At 40.7% G+C, this 16,300-nt stretch overlaps 1 pseudogene; it reads right to left on the reverse strand.

Annotated features, from left to right (window-relative positions):
• Positions 1-1,789: 1,789 nt before the first annotated feature.
• On the reverse strand, positions 1,790-5,823 carry LOC125171620 (tigger transposable element-derived protein 1-like; annotated as a pseudogene).
• Positions 5,824-16,300: the final 10,477 nt, after the last annotated feature.

Genomic DNA, 16,300 nt, shown 5'->3' on the forward strand with positions numbered 1-16,300 from the left:
GAATATGCTACTTTACATGGCAAGGGGGAAATTAAGGTTACTAATCAGTTGATTTTCAGATAGGGAGGCCATTCTGGATTATCTGGTGGGCTCAATATCATCACAAGGGCTCCTAAAAGGGGAGTTAGGAGAGGAAGTCAGAGTGACATGATGTGAAAAAGACTCTATGTACTTTTGCTGGGTTTGAAGGAGGAAGGAGGCAATAATCCAAGGATGCAGGGGGTCTCTAGAAGCTGGAACAGGCAAGGAGACAAATTCTTCTTTAGAATTTGCAGAAGAAATGCAGACTTTCCAACACCTTGATTTTAGCCCAATAAGACCTGGGTAGAAGGTCTTTTGACCTAAGGAAGTGTGAAGTAATCAATTTGTATTGTTTTACCTGCTAAGTTTGTGGTCATTTGTTACAGCACTAGTAGGATATCATGATTATGGAGTGGGCTGAGGAAGTGCTTGGGAACAAAATAATCAAACTCGAATAGTGTCTTTAAAAATCTAAGTGTTTCTGGGGCACCTGGGTGCCTCAGTAGGTTGGGCATCTGACTTTGGCTCAGGTCATGATCTCATGGTTTGTGAGTTCAAGCCCCGTGTCAGGCTCTGTGCTGACAGCTCAGAGCCTGGAGCCTGCTTCAGATTCTGTGCCTCCTTTCTCTGTTCCTCCCCCACCCATGCTCGCGCTCTCTCTCTCTCTCTCTCTCTCTCTCTCAATAAATAAAGATTAAAAAATTTTAAGAAAATCTAAGTGTTTCCTCATTTTCTGAATTAAATTTGGGTAAAGATGAAAAAGAAAAAAGTAAATCTTCATGGATATTGGCACATCACCATCTAGTCTTTAATATTGGAGAGGATTAAAATCGGTGATTCTTACTTTGAAAGAAATCACTCTTACTTTGAAAGAATTTGAAAGTAACATATTTTTCTATTTTCCTAATTGTGGGACTCCTTTTTTCCTTCAACCATGAAATTAAAAAAAAAAAAAACCTATCCTTACTCATCAGAAAATAGAAAATACAAAGGAACAAGAGCCACTCTTGAAATTAAATACAAATGAAGACATGCCTATGTAGGGACCACCCCCCCACCCGCTGCAAATTTAGCTATTTTGGAGTTCTTCCTTGGTGTCTAGCACAAAGCTTTAAATCCAAAAACCACCATATCAAGTAGGAATAATTCGTATCCACATTTTACAGGTGATAATCCCAAGATTAAAATAGTTGAATATTTTTTTTCCCAAGTGAATCACTTTAAGTCTATGCTTGTTGACTCAAGAGCCCCCATTCTTAACCACCAAGGTTCCCTGTTCTCATGTCCTGCTTCAGTTCCTCCTGGCTCTTCTTCAGGAGCACTGTCCTTCATCTGTTGCTTCTGTATTGCCTGGCTGCTCCCTATGAAAGATTTCTTATCCATAGACTTCATGTTATCTTCTTCCCTCACATTTTGTCTTTCAAATCATTGATCCCTATTTTTCTGATATCACCTCTGCTCTTTACTACTTTCATTGTATATTTTAATATGCTACTATACTTTTAGTGTCCTGGTGTGTGTGTGTGTGTGTGTGTTTTATATGTTTTAAGGCTGATCATTTCAAATAATTATATATTTGAACTTATTTTCTCTATCATCTCTTGATTCATAGAAACACATAGGAAAACAAAAAGTACAGGCACACCTTGGTCATATTGCAGATTAGTTCCAGACCACCCCAATAAAGTAAATATTGCAGTAAAGCAAGTCAAATAAAATTTTTGGCCTCCCAGTGCATATAAAAGTTATGTTTACACTTTACTGTAAGCTATCTTCCTTTCATGATTTCTCTGTAGCAGATGATGCTGTTTGATAGTATTTTACCCACTGTAGAACTTCTTTAAAAATTAGAGTCAGTGCTCTCAAATGCTGACCCTGCTTTATCAACTAAGTTTATGTAATATTCTAAGTCCTTTGTTGTAATTTCAACAATCTTCACAGCATCTTCACCAGGAATAGTTTCCATGTCAAGAAATCACTTTCTTTGCTCCTTCCTTTGAAGCAACTCCTCATCTGTTCAAGTTTTATCATGAGATTGCAGCAATTCAGTCCATCGTCAGATTCCACTTTTAGTTCTAGTTCTTTTGCTATTTCCACCACATCTGCAGCTACTTCCTCCACTGAAGCCTTGAACCCCTCAAAGTTATCCATAGGGGTTGGAATCAACTTCTTCCAACTTTTTATCAATGTTGATATTTTGACCGTTTCTTGTGAATCATTCATCTTCTTAATGGTGAAGTTTTCCAGAAGGTTTTCAATTTACTTTGCCCAGATCCATCAGAGGAATCACCAGATAATCCAGCTATATATGCAGCTATAGCCTTACAAAATCTATTTCTTAAATAATAAAACTTGAATGTTGAGCTAATTACTTGATCCTTGGGCTGCAGAATGGATATTGTATTAACAGACATAAAAACCACATTAATCTCATTATCTCCATCAGAGTTCTTGGGTGACGAAGTATATTGTCAATGTGCAATAACGTTTTGAAAGGAATCTTCTTTTCTGAGCAGTAGTTCTCAATAGTAGGCTTAAAATATTCAGTAAACCATCTGTAAAGAGATGTGCTGTCATCTAGGCTTTGTTGTGCCATTTATAGTACACAGACAGAGTAGATTTAGCATAATTCTGAAGAGCCCTAGGATTTTCCAACTGGTAAGTGAGCATTGGCTTCAACTTAAAGTCACTAGCTGCATTAGCCCCTAACAAGAGAGTCAGCCTGTCTTTTGAAGATTTGAAACCAGGCCTTGGGGTGCCTGGGTGGCTCAGTCAGTTAAGCATCTGACTCTTTGCTTCAGCTCAGGTTATGATCTCATGGTTCATGGGTTTGAGCCCTGAGTTAGGCTCTGTGCTGGCAGGGTGGAGCCTGCTAGGGATTCTCTCTCTCTCCCTATCTTTCTGACCCTCTCCCCACTTATGCTATCTTTCTCTCTCTCTCTCAAAACAAACAAACAAACAAACTTAAAAATCAAAAAAAGAAACCAGGCCTTGACTTCTCTTCTTTAGTTATGAAAGTCCTAGAAGCATCTTCTTCCAATAAAAGTCTGTTTAATACTTAAATGTCATAAAAGCCATTTATGAAAAGCCCACAGCTAATATCATCCTCAATGGGGAAAAACTGAGAGCTTTCCTCCTGAGATCAGGAACATGACAGGGATGTCCACTCTCACCACTGTTGTGTAACATAGTGTTGGAAGTGCTAGCATCAGCAATCAGACAACAAAAGGAAATCAAAGGCATCAAAATTGGCAAAGATGAAGTTAAGCTTTCACTTTTTGCAGATTCCATGATATTATACATGGAAAATCCGATAGACTCCACCAAAAGTCTGCTAGAACTGATACATGAATTCAGCAAAGTCGCAGGATACAAAATCAATGTACAGAAATCAGTTGCATTCTTATACACTAATAATGAAGCAACAGAAAGACAAATAAAGAAACTGATCCCATTCACAATTGCACCAAGAAGCATAAAATACCTAGGAAGAAACCTAACCAAGGATGTAAAAGATCTGAATGCTGAAAACTATAGAAAGTTTATGAAGGAAATTGAAGAAGATACAAAGAAATGGAAAAGCATTCAGTGCTCCTAGATTGGAAGAATAAATATTGTTAATATGTCAATACTACCCAAAACAATCTACACATTCAATGCAATCCCAATCAAAATTGCACCAGCATTCTTCTCGAAGCTAGAACAAGCAATGCTAAAATTTGTATGGAACCACAAAAGACCCCGAATAGCCAAAGTAATACCGAAGAAGGAGACCAAAGCGGGAGGCATCACAATCCCAGACTTTAACCTCTACTACAAAGCTGTAATCATCAAGACAGCATGGTATTGGCACAAAAACAGACACATAGACCAATGAAGTAGAATAGACACTCCAGAATTGGATCCACAAAAGTATGGGCAACTAATCTTTGACAAAGCAGGAAAGAATATCCAATGGAAAAAAGACAGTCTCTTTAACAAATGGTGCTGGGAGAGCTGGACAGCAACATGCAGAACAATGAAAGTAGACCACTTTCCTACACCATTCACAAAAATAAACTGAAAATGGATAAAGGACCTGAATGTGAGACAGGAAACCATCAAAACCCTAGAGGAGAAAGAAGGAAAAAACCTCTCTGACCTCATCTGCAGCAGTTTCTTACTTGACACATCTCCAAAGACAAGGGAATTAAAAGCAAAAATGCACTATTGGGACTTCATCAAGATAAAAAGCTTCTGCACTGCACAGGAAACAATCAACAAAACTAAAAGGCAACCAACAGAATGGGAAAAGATGTTTGCAAATGACATATCGGACAAAGGGCTAATATCCAAAATCTATAAAGAACTCACCAAACTCCACACCTGAAAAACAAATAATCCAGGGATGTTTTCAGGGAAGAAATGGGGAGAAAACATGAATAGACACTTCTCTAAAGAAGTCATCCAGATGGCCAACAGGCACATGAAAAGATGCTCAACATGACTCCTCATCAGGGAAATACAAATCAAAACCACACTGAGATACCACCTCATGCCAGTCAGAGTGGCTAAAATTAACAAATCAGGAGACTATAGATGCTTGAGAGGATGTGGAGAAATGGAAACCCTCTTGCACTGTTGGTGGGAATGCAAACTGGTGCAGCCGCTCTGGAAAGCAGTGTGGAGGTTCCTCAAAAAATTAAAAATAGATCTATCCTATGACCCAGCAATAGCACTGCTAGGAATTTACCCAATGGATACAGGAGTGCTGATGCATAGGGGCACTTGTACCCCAATGTTTATAGCAGCTCTTTCAACAATAGCCAAATTATGGAAAGAGCCTAAATGTCCATCAACTGATGAATGGATAAAGAAATTGTGGTTTATACACACAATGGAGTACTACGTGGCAATGAGAAAGAACGAAATATGGCCCTTTGTAGCAATGTGGATGGAACTGGAGAGTGTGATGCTAAGTGAAATAAGCCATACAGAGAAAGACAGATGACATATGTTTTCACTCTTATGTGGATCCTGAGAAACTTAACAGAAGACCATGGCGGGAGGGGAAGCAAAAAAAAAGAGGTTAGAGAGGGAGAGAGCCAAAGCATAAGAGACTCTTAAAAACAGAATAAACTGAGGGTTGATGGGGGGGGTAGGAGGGAGGGGAGGGTGGGTGATGGGCATTGAGGAGGGCACCTGTTGGGATGAGCACTGGGTGTTGTATGGAAACCAATTTGACAATACATTTCATATAAAAAAAAGAAAATCTGTTGTTTAGTGTAGCCAGCTTCATTAATGATCTGAGCTAGATCTTCCAGATAACTTGCTGCAGTTTCTGTATCTGCGCTTGCTGCATCATCTTGCACCTTTATGTCATGGAGATGGCTTCTTTCCTTAAAGCTTTTGAAGTGAGCTCTGCTAGACCTCTGCTGGACCTCTGCTTCCAACTTTTCTTCTGCAGCTTCCTTACTTCTCTCAGGCTTCAGAGAATTGAAGAAAGTTAGGGCCTTGTTCTGGATTAGGCTTTGGCTTAAGAGAATGTGGTGGCTGATTTGATCTTCTATCCAGACCACTAAATCTTTCTCCACATCAGCAGTAAGGCTATTTTACTTTCTTATCATTCATGTGTTCACTGGAACAGCACTTTTAATTTCCTTCAAGAACTTTTCCTTTTCATTCACAACTTGGTATGAGAGGCTTAGCTTTGGGCCTGTGACTGCTTTCAACATGCCTTCCTCACTAAGCTTAATCATTTCTAGCTTTTGATTTAAAGTGAGAGACTGGACACGTCCTTTCACTTGAACACTTAGAGGTCATTGATTGGCCTAATTTCAACATTGTTGTGTCTCAGGGAATAGGGAGACCTGAGGAGAGGGGAATGCCCAGTGGCATTCAGAACACACAAAATATTTATCGATTAAGTTCACGGTCTTTTAAGGGTGTGGTTTGCGGTGCCTCCAAACCAATATGGTAGTAACATCACTGATCACAGATCACCGTAGCAAATATAATAATAATGAAAAAGTTTGAAAAATTGTGAGAATTGCCAAAATGTGACACAGACACATGAACTAAGCAAATGCTGTTGGAAAAGTGTCGCCAACAGGGTTGACTTGATCTATACAAGGTTGCCACAAACCTTCAATTTGTAAAAAAATAAAAATAAAAAAAGCAATATCTGCAAAGCCCAATAAAGCAAGGTATTTCCACAAGTGTTTTCTAATTTTTTCTTTTGTTTTCTATGAAATATTTCCCTTCCCCACTTCCAATACATGGCACCTTTTCACTTCTCTTGGGCTTTACATTCCCCAGAAGATAGCTCTGTAAGTACAATATGTTAGGAACTAATGGTTCCCTTACCTTCCACATGGAGCTTGCCAGGGCTGTCCAGGGCTGATTCTGACAAATGCGATCTAATGCAGCTCTCTCGAATGAAGGAAAGATGGTCTACTGCTTCCTGTTCTTCAGATTCATTGGAAAGCAATTCATTCTTTCATATTAGGAGTTGTCTGCACATTTACTTTTGAATTTTCTCTGAAATTTCAAGCAGAAGCATGAGAAATACAATCCCCAGAGTGCATTACTCCTTGAAGCTTCCTGTTTATATGCCTTCCTGAAGCCTGATTGCATATGACAATGTCATCTACCTCCTGTCTGCTCTTACCATTTTCTCCATGCACTACAGGGTAGCTCTCGGTATGTGGGAACAGAGGGATCACTGAGGTTCCTATGAACGTGCACATGTGTGTGTGCATGCTTTACTCTCTGGCTTAGGATTCACATCTTTGAGGTAAGGATCTATCCAGGACGAGAGGTGTGGGGAGGCGTCTCTCTCCATCTTCTCTCCTGCCCCATTCTCCTCATAGACACGCTGTTCTGTCTCACATGGTGCAGCATTTGCTTGGCACTGCTGTTTGTAACCACATGACCCCTTCTAGGCTTTGTCCAGTAGAAATTCCTCCCAGAGTGTCAGATGGTTGGTATTTATTTCTGATTTTCAGTGCTGCCACAACTCACTGTAACCTTTTGCTGTTACTACAGTGGGAAATAAGAGAAGGGCGGATTGGTACCACCATCACACCCCAGGAGTCAGCACCATGAAGGTGTCTTTGCTGTATACATGCTTCTTGCTTCTGTCCTCAGCTGGAGCCCTCATCTCTGTGTACCACGCCTCCATCCATAGCTACTTGCTCTATTTTCCTTTACTTCCTCTTCTTTACTTCTCTCCATTTGTCTTTGAACCTCACCTAGGTGATGTGCACTAACCAGTGCTGGGGACTTTGTGTGTTCAGTTAGGCAAACGTGTTCTGTCATTGCTGTCATCTTTCATTGCGAGCCTTTGAAACTGGCACTGGTTGCCTATCTCCCGTGTGGGGCCTTGAGCACTTTGCTTATATATAATCCCCTTTTATCCCAAAGGCTGCACAAGATGTTCTTCCCGGGAGGCTCTGCTGGGCCCTTTTCTCCATCCTAACATGCTTTTCCTGACTGTAGGTTATACTCAGATGATTTATTGAGCCTCATCTGTAATATGTCTTTGATTCCCTCACACTCACTGAGAACCTTCTGTGTCCCTAAATGAAAAGCACTTGGCAGGCAGTTAACCTTATCTTCCTTTGCCCCAGTTCTATTTCACGCTTGTATCAATGAAACCAACTCCTAAACTGTCTGCTACTCTTACTGACACCATGCATATGTCACAATCTCTTCTTAACAAGTCATAGAACTATTGATCTTTAGGGTTGAAAAGGGTCTTAAAAGTAATTCAGTTATATATGATGACATGAGGACACAAAGTCATGATGCGAAACTATATATACAATGTGGCCTTCGTGCGTGTGTACGTATGTGTGCTGAATGTGTGTTCTGGGAAGGTATATATCACAATGTGAACAGGGGTGTCTCTGGGTAGTAGGATTACTGTTGCTTTTTATTTTTCTTACGCTTACTTACATTTTTCAAATTTTCTTTAATAAGCAATACCAGATTATAGGAAACACTGGAGAATCACCTTAAAAATTCTGAGGGAAAAAATTTCAGACTCAAATTCTGTATCAGTGCAATTAATTATCAGTAGCCATCTAGAATAACAACATGTTAGGGGCGCCTGGGTGGCGCAGTTGGTTAGGCGTTAGACTTCAGCCAGGTCACGATCTCGCGGTCTGTGAGTTCGAGCCCCGCGTCGGGCTCTGGGCTGATGGCTTAGAGCCTGGAGCCTGTTTCCGATTCTGTGTCTCCCTCTCTCTCTGCCCCTCCCCCGTTCATGCTCTGTCTCTCTCTGTCCCAAAAATAAATAAACGTTGAAATAAAAAAAAAAATTTAGAATAACAACATGTTAGAAATGAAAGTACTAAAAAATTTAGCTTCAATTTGTCCTTTCCGGGAAGGTCAGTGGAATAAGCCAATGGAGTGGAAGACACGGATGCAGGAAACAAAACACACAAACAAACAAACAAACAAAAAAACAGGAAAAGAAGAAAAAGTTTGAAAAAGTTCTTAGGATAGCAGACATACAGTCAGTCCTGGGAAGTAATCCCCTTAGGAAGGAACAGAGGCTGAGAGGGAGAGCTGATTTTTCCCTTTGGGAGAAATAAAGAAGAAATTAGCTCTGACATGTCCCTACATGTCAGTTATAAAGGATAGCGTTATTCACACATTCATTCCTTCACCACCTATTTATTAAGCACCTATTATGTGCCATTGCTATGCTTAAGTGTGGGGGACACAATAGTGAACACCCAAATCCTGTTTTTATGTAGCATAAGAAGAAAATGGCTATTATCTCCTTTAATTCCCCCCACAGCCCCATATATAAATGAACTCATCACCCCATGTTATAAATAAGGAAGTAAAGTTCAGAGGGTTTGCATAATGTACGTGCTCAAGGCTGCCACTTAGCAAGTGCCAGAGCTAGGATTCAGTTATGGACTTGAAGCCTGTGCTTTCTTTGCTCTACTCTAAGTAAAAGCTTTTTCTTTAGGGGGAAAAAAAGTCTTTGCCAAGAAATTTGCTTCCTTAGAATTGTATACTTAGCAAAAATGGTGAGGAAAATAATTCTGAAGACTCTCCTGGCTGGCCATCTTGCGGACGATGTGTCTGGGCAAATCTGCACCTGATCGTCTGTGACAATCCGCTCCTGTACAGATGGACGCACAGCAGATGATGCTGCAGCCTGAATTAGTGCTGTGCTTCCCAAAATGTCTGCTCAGCATAACTGCAAATTGAAAATAAACTTGTAAACCATTGTCAGTGATGTAGCTCAAAGACTTTATGTGCTGAAGCGTCTTTAAAGCTGTTTTTCATTATAGTCTGCCCTTTTTCAATGGGCAGAATTCGTTTTCTCCCCTTTAACTGTGCTCAGTGAGGGGAAAACAGATCTTGAAAGCAAGACGTAGGTCTGATTTCCTGGTGCCGGATGTGAAATGCATCCTATTCTTGAAAGCTGGGATCATTTCTTTCTCTCCCCTCCCTACCCCCACAAGGCTTCTCCCACAGTCTGTCATTCTCAGGCAAGCTACTCCAAGGTACTCAGACTCTGTGTTCAGCCAGGAGATAGCTGCTGGGTGTAGACAGGAGAGTCCACGGTCACTGTGATGTGAGGTTTGGTATAAATTCCTAAGCCAACCTCAGCTTTGGATGATACAGTGGTTTTAAGGTTTTGACTCTGAAACCAGAAATGCCTGGGTTCTAATCCTAGCACATCTCTAACTAGCTCTGTGAACTTTGATAAGCTACATAATGCCTCTATGCTTTGGCTTTCTGTGAAGTAGCAATATTATTGATAGCCCCTTCTTTATAGGATTTTGATGGGAACTAAGTGAGGGGATCTATGTAAAGCACTATAATAATGCCTGGCAAAAGGTGTGAGTGATTTGGGGTTTTAAGAAATGATTTCCTCACCAATGATTTCTTTTCACCATGCTTTCTTATCCCTAAAATAGCTTGACCCAGGATTTCGAACATATGACTCCCTCCTAAATGCCAGTATGATCTGTTTACATGTAATTGGTTCTGGATTCAAAAAGCTATCTGTTTTCATTTCCAGTCTGTTCTCCCTGGTCAGATACTGTGTCCTGTCAGGGAGCAAGAATTCCTGTCCCCTCAAAGGTCTTCTAGCTGGACTGAGAATCAAATTGACATGAGACAGATTAACAGAGGAAAATCACTTAATAGCTTATGTACACGGAATCCACCCAGACATGGGATTTTCAAAGATGGGCACAATGAGGTATATGTGTCATCCTGAACCAAGGAAGCAGGGAAGGGCGTTGGGACTTTGGAGGAAAGGAATGCACTTCCCGGGGCAACAAGGAGAGCAGATATGTGGTAATCAGACTGTTGCCCTGGCATGCAGATGGGTCACTCAGATACAATTTATTTCTGCTAATCACCCTTATTCTGGGAAGGGCCCCCAATTTAGATTCTGCTCCATAGGTAAGGGAGGGGCAAAGGTTTCTCTTGAGCTTTTAGGATCTTGATTGCCTTTGGCTCTGAATAGTCTTCATGCCAAAGGGGCACATCTTGGGGCAGCCTGCCCTGGCCCCTCATAGTCCCTTCAGGAAAAGTAGTTAGTTCAGATGCCTCACCTCTGATAGATTTCCTCTCCCTGCTGGTGTTAAATCCTTAGACCCAGACGCTTCTACATCATCTGAGGGTGAGCACCTTTCTTGGCCCACCGCTGCTCTTCCTCCAGCACTTTACGGCACCTGTTAACTTGCAAGATCCGTGTCAAGGATTCTGGCAAGAATTGGTAACTTTTGCAAAATTTAACATCATTAAAAGGTTTGTAATGGCAAAACCAGATTTCAAAAAGGACAATACTTCCTCTCAAACCCAGAAAATGTAACTCGTGTCTGATATTACATGCAAAAACTCTTCCATTTGTAGTATTACCCCTTACCAAACCTCCTCTACGCTCTTCCTGGGCAAGCTCAAGTCCCTTGCGGTTCACTAACCAGCAATTCAGAGACAAACCTGTGTCCAGCCTGCTATGAACCTCCAAAGACTCTGAAAACCAAAACCAACAAAACCTGTAAGCGAAAAGAAAGCCTACCCTTTCCTTACAGATAGGAGCTCCTCCAGGATCTATCCTAGGTCTGTCTCTATTTCCCTCCATTTCTCTTTCATCTCCTCTCCGCCCCTCACTGTACACACTCTGCATTGGTAGATATCTGGGAGGGGGTGGCCTCCACTCTCTCCTTATCTCTCTCCAAGGCACAGAACACTCATCTGATGACTGGCCCCCCTTCAAAAGTAGGCACATCATTGCATGTTGAAAGGTCAGTTTATGGCTGTGCCTCTTTTCATTCGTTTCTTCCTTTCTCCTGGCTTGAATACTACCGAATGATTCTCCATCGTTCATGAGAAGAGGCCCTGCCACCTTGCTCGGTCTCTTCTCTCTGCGCAGCTGCCCTGATTGGCTGCTCCGGGGTCTGCTGCTTCCAAGTGGACCTGGCTACCATCTGCTGTTCTCATGATTTTGCCTGCACTTCCCTTTCTCTTCACCGTGGTTAGTATGACCAGGACCCCGGGCCCACTTTGCAGATGGTAGAGACTTAGTCCTTATTCTTTGTCTCTCAGCTTCTCTCTTGCCTTTTTCTCTTTCTCGCACCTAGCTGCTGGGCTATGGCAGCTGCTATAGTTGGGCCTTGTCTGCTGAAGCAACAGGACTCAGGAACCAATGTCCTTTTAGAAAAATTGTTCCTTTTCTCTTTTCTTTCTTTCCTTCGTTTGATTGTCAACTCTACTTTTTACCACTGTCTCTTTCTCTCTCCATCTGGATCTGATGGATGTTTTTCAGTTGTATTTTCCATGAAGCAAATTGAAATTTATTAGTTTAGAAGAAGGTTGTAGCAGACTACTTTCATTTTTACTTCCTCAGACCCATTCATTCACCTCCTGGTGACAGTTACCCAGTTTAATTCTGGGAAGCTACCCTTTTCCCCAACCTCCATTCATGTCCTTTGGGTTGAGCCCCCATGCCCAGGAGCACGTGGCTCGGGTCTGAGTAGTCAAAGCATTCTTTTGTCCTGGCCACAGTGCTTGTTTCAGGGATCAGAAACTAATAATACTTTTCTTGGGACTGTTAGGAAATGTTCTTTTCCACTGGACTTGAGATGAGAGTACGTGACGTTGGAAACTTCTGGCAGCGATCTTCAATCACAAGGGGACAGGCTTCCTGAGAATGGAGACAATATGCAGGGATATGTTAAGCTATGGGTGGCAAGATACCTGGAGACTGAGCTGTAGGACAAAGCATCCCTGAAGCCAGCTCCACCCTTGAACTTTTCATTCAAACCCAGTAAATTCTATTTTGTTAAGACCGTTTGAATGAGATTGTCTCTCACTTAAAATGGGAAAATGACAACTAAAGAGAGGGGGTTCAGTTCCAGACTCTCCCCTTCAGTTTACCAGATTTGGGGCCCATCCCCAATTCATCATAAAATGAAGTGATTTCTTCAGCTATTATTCTTTGCACTTTTATCTTCCCCAGGATACTGTTCAAGAGGCAGGTTTGGAGTGTTCTTGGATTTTCTAGTGGCATTATCTTATTCATCCCAGTTTGATAATTCTTAGATCCATATCTTCAGACCAGACGTTTTGCCCTTATATTTAAGTCAATGATCCATTTTACTTTTTCTATACAGTGTGAGGTAACAGTCTAAAATCATTTTGGGGGTGGGTGGGTGGCTTGGTTAAGCATCCAACTCTTGATTTTGGCTTGGGTCATGATCTTGTGGTTCATGAGTTCGAGCCCCACATTGGGCTCTGTGCTGACATTGAGGACCCTGTCTCCCTCTCTCTCTGCCCCTGCCCCCATTTGCACTCTCCCTTTTTCTCTCTCAAAAATAAATAAAATAAACATTAAAAAAATAAAAAAATCATTTTGTCACATGAGATTACCTTATTGTTGCAGATCATTTGTTAAAAAGGCGTTTTTCCCCTACTGACTTGGCACCATTGTTGCACATCTATGGACCATAAATGAAAGGATTTTTGAATCCTCAATTCCATTGATACATATTTCTATCCTTACACTAGTGCCACACCATCTTGACTTGTTTTGTAGTAGTTTTGGAATTGGGTAATGTAAGTTCTCCAGGCTTTTCCTTCAAAATTGTCTTGGCTATTCTGGGTTCTTTGCATTTCCATACAAATCTAGGATCAGGTTGTCATATGAAAAAAAAAAAGCCTACTGAGATTTGGAATAATGAATTTTCTAATCCATGTACATGAAATGTCTTTCCATTATTCAGATTGTCTCTTTATCTGACTAATTCATTGTAGTTCTCAGGGTATATAACTTGCACTTCTTTTGTTAAAATTATTCCTAAGTATTTCATTCTTTTTGATGCTACTGTAAATGAATTGTTTCCTAAATTCCATTTCTGAATTGTTCTAATCTTATGTCTTCTAAGCTCATTAAGAGAAGAAAAAATATTTATACAGGCTGCTAGTGGTTTTTATTTCTTTCTGTAGAATCTCTTTAACATCTGGTATCATTTCCTGTCATCCAGAAGGACTGTAGTATTCTTATAAAGCAAGACTGCTAACAACATACCTCGGTCTTTGTTTATCTAGGCATGTTTTTATTTTGTCTTCATTTTTGAAGGATAGTTTTGCTGGACATAGATTTATTCACTGAATTTTTAAAAAAAAAATTTGAATGTCATTGTACTACCTTCTGGTCTCCACTGTCTCAGATGAGAAGTCAGCCATTAATAACACACTGCTGTTCCAAGACCTCTGTGTTGAAGTTCTGGGTCATCTCGGGTCACACTATTCTCCCCAACTAGAACGGCAACTTCAGGCGAGCACAGCTACTGACTGCCTTGGCAGAGCTGTTGCTGACCAATACTGATACTCTAACAGCATAAGGAAACCTGGGTTTCACTTTCTACTCCAAATCAAGCCAACCCCCTCCAGCAGTGAAGCTCTTCCTTTTCATGGCTAGCCTCACTGTGGCGAAAGTACCTCATTGACTGAGCTGGGGGGGGGTGGGGGGGGGGAGGTGAGGAATGAATGGGAACCACCCCAGGCAAGGAAGAATCCCTATGTTCTTATATAAAGTTCTAGCAGCTTTTTAATAAATAAATATTCCTCAATTTGTCGTTTGTCTTTAGTCCACTTCCAGAGCCATGAAATGAATGTTTATGAACATTTGAGACAGTTTTTAAAGATTATTTTCAGGGAGAGAGAGAGAGAGAGAGAGAGAGAGAGAGAGAGATGGCATGTGAGTAGGGGAGAGGCAGAGAGAGAATCCCAAGCAGGGCTCCACATTGCCCGTGCAAAGCCTGATGTGGGGCTCAAACCCATGAACTGTGAAATCATGACCTGAGCTGAAATCACTCAGGAGCTGTGTCCAACACTTAACTGAGCCACCCAGGTGCCCCTTGAGCCAGTTTTATAGTTGTCTTTTAGGAAAGAGGATTTGCCAAACTCTTCACTTTACCACAGGCAGTTGTTGGGTGATTTGAACTGCTTTAATAATATCCACTTATAAATATATTCACATCTTTTATTTTCTTTGACCATTTTTGAATCAATAGGAAATACCTGCTGGTCAAAGTCATTCTGTTGTGATTTTACAAGAGCTTTAAAATTTGGTACTCTTGGGGTGCCTACGTTGTTGGTTGAACATTGATTCTTGATTTTGGCTCAGGTCATGATCCTGGGGGTGTGGGATCAAGCCTCTCATTGGGCTCTGCACTGAGTATGGAGGCTGCTTAAGATTCTCTCTCTCTCTCTCTCTCTCTCTCTCTCCCTCTCCCTCTGCCTCTCTCCCCTATTCTCTGTCTCTAAATTAAAAAACTAAAAAAGAATAAAAAATAAATAAAAGTTTGGTAATTCTCTGTAATCCACTTACCATGACACTCACCATGCTAAATAGAAAATTGCCCAATTAATGATCTTTAGCCGTCACCAAACTATAAGGTTTATTCTGGTAGGGACTGTATCTCTTTTGTTCATCAGCTATATTCCTAGGACATAGCACAATCTGATATATTACAAGGTATTTAGACTTATTTTTAAATATTTGGTAATCAAATGAGTAAGTTTCTCCTACCCTTTTCTTTATCTCATGTAGGTGAGGTGGTGCTGCAGGAATAGGGAATGTTCCTGGAAGGAACATTCCGGGAAATGTAGGAATCACTTTAACTAGAATTCTGTAGCTAATTACTCACTGGGGTCTTTGTTTAGGAAAGCACTGCTCTGCCCTCAAAATGAGTGATCATTTAGCTTATTAATATTTTATTTGGTGAACCCTACACTTGTTTTTGAAGGCACGTAGCAGGTTTTTATGGTTTTAGGAAGAAAATGTAATAGGATGGGAAAATTAGGACTTGGAATTTTGATTTGCTGCTGTCAATAACTGGTTGAATGTCATTCTCTTTGGGCCTCCATTTTTGCATTTAAATGTGAAAGTTGGACTATATTTTATTCATTTCCAAACATGATTGAGCAGAGAGAATCACCCATTAAGATTGTCCCAATGTTAGAAATTCCAGGATTGAGGGTGTGGTACCCTGTACCTTTAAAAGCTCCAATAGTGATGTTTTTGGTTTTTTTTGTGGTTTCTTTTGTTGTTGTTTGTTTTGTAGTTAGCTAGACTGGCAAATGGATGGCATTTGAGAATCACTGGACTAGATGAACTCAAAGGTTGCTTTCAGTTCAAAAACTTATTTTCTTCCATTCCTCTCAGCAAAAATGAAAATCTCTTTGGAGTACGTACCCAGGGTCACCCAAAGCCTCTGTAGGGAGGGTAAGTCTTTGAAGATGTAGTTTATTCAGTCAGCAAAGACAAGACAGGTTCTGGCTTGTTTTGGGGTAGTCATGCAAAACTTTGGTTGCATGTGAAATGGGAATTGTATAAAGGAAACTTACATCTTTGTTGGCTGACTGACAGTTGATATAGGTAGAGAACTAACTGCTAATTATCTAATAAATGAGGCTGGAAGTGTATTTTGATCATTTTTTTCTTTCTGAACCTGCAAGTGAGTGAATGTCTGCTACTGTCTCTTTCATTTCTCAGCCTTTAGGAAAGCAGCCCTTCCCAGCATGAGCTTATTTAAAATAAATGGAATAAGGCTTTACATGTAAAGAGGGTGTGTTGGGTACTGTGAGCAAGTCTCTTCTTAACCTTTTCCACAGTCTGTTTTCCTGGAAATAATATTAAATAAACTTTGAGGAAAGTGTGACAGCTGCCTAGACTAGTAAATGTTTTTGCTCAAACACAGGCATTTGATTCCTTTTTGTCTGTGAGATATAAAGATCTACTTAGGTCCCTAAGAGG

This window comes from Prionailurus viverrinus, chromosome C1 (genome assembly GCF_022837055.1).
Source record: "Prionailurus viverrinus isolate Anna chromosome C1, UM_Priviv_1.0, whole genome shotgun sequence".
Taxonomy (NCBI): Eukaryota; Metazoa; Chordata; class Mammalia; order Carnivora; family Felidae; genus Prionailurus; species Prionailurus viverrinus.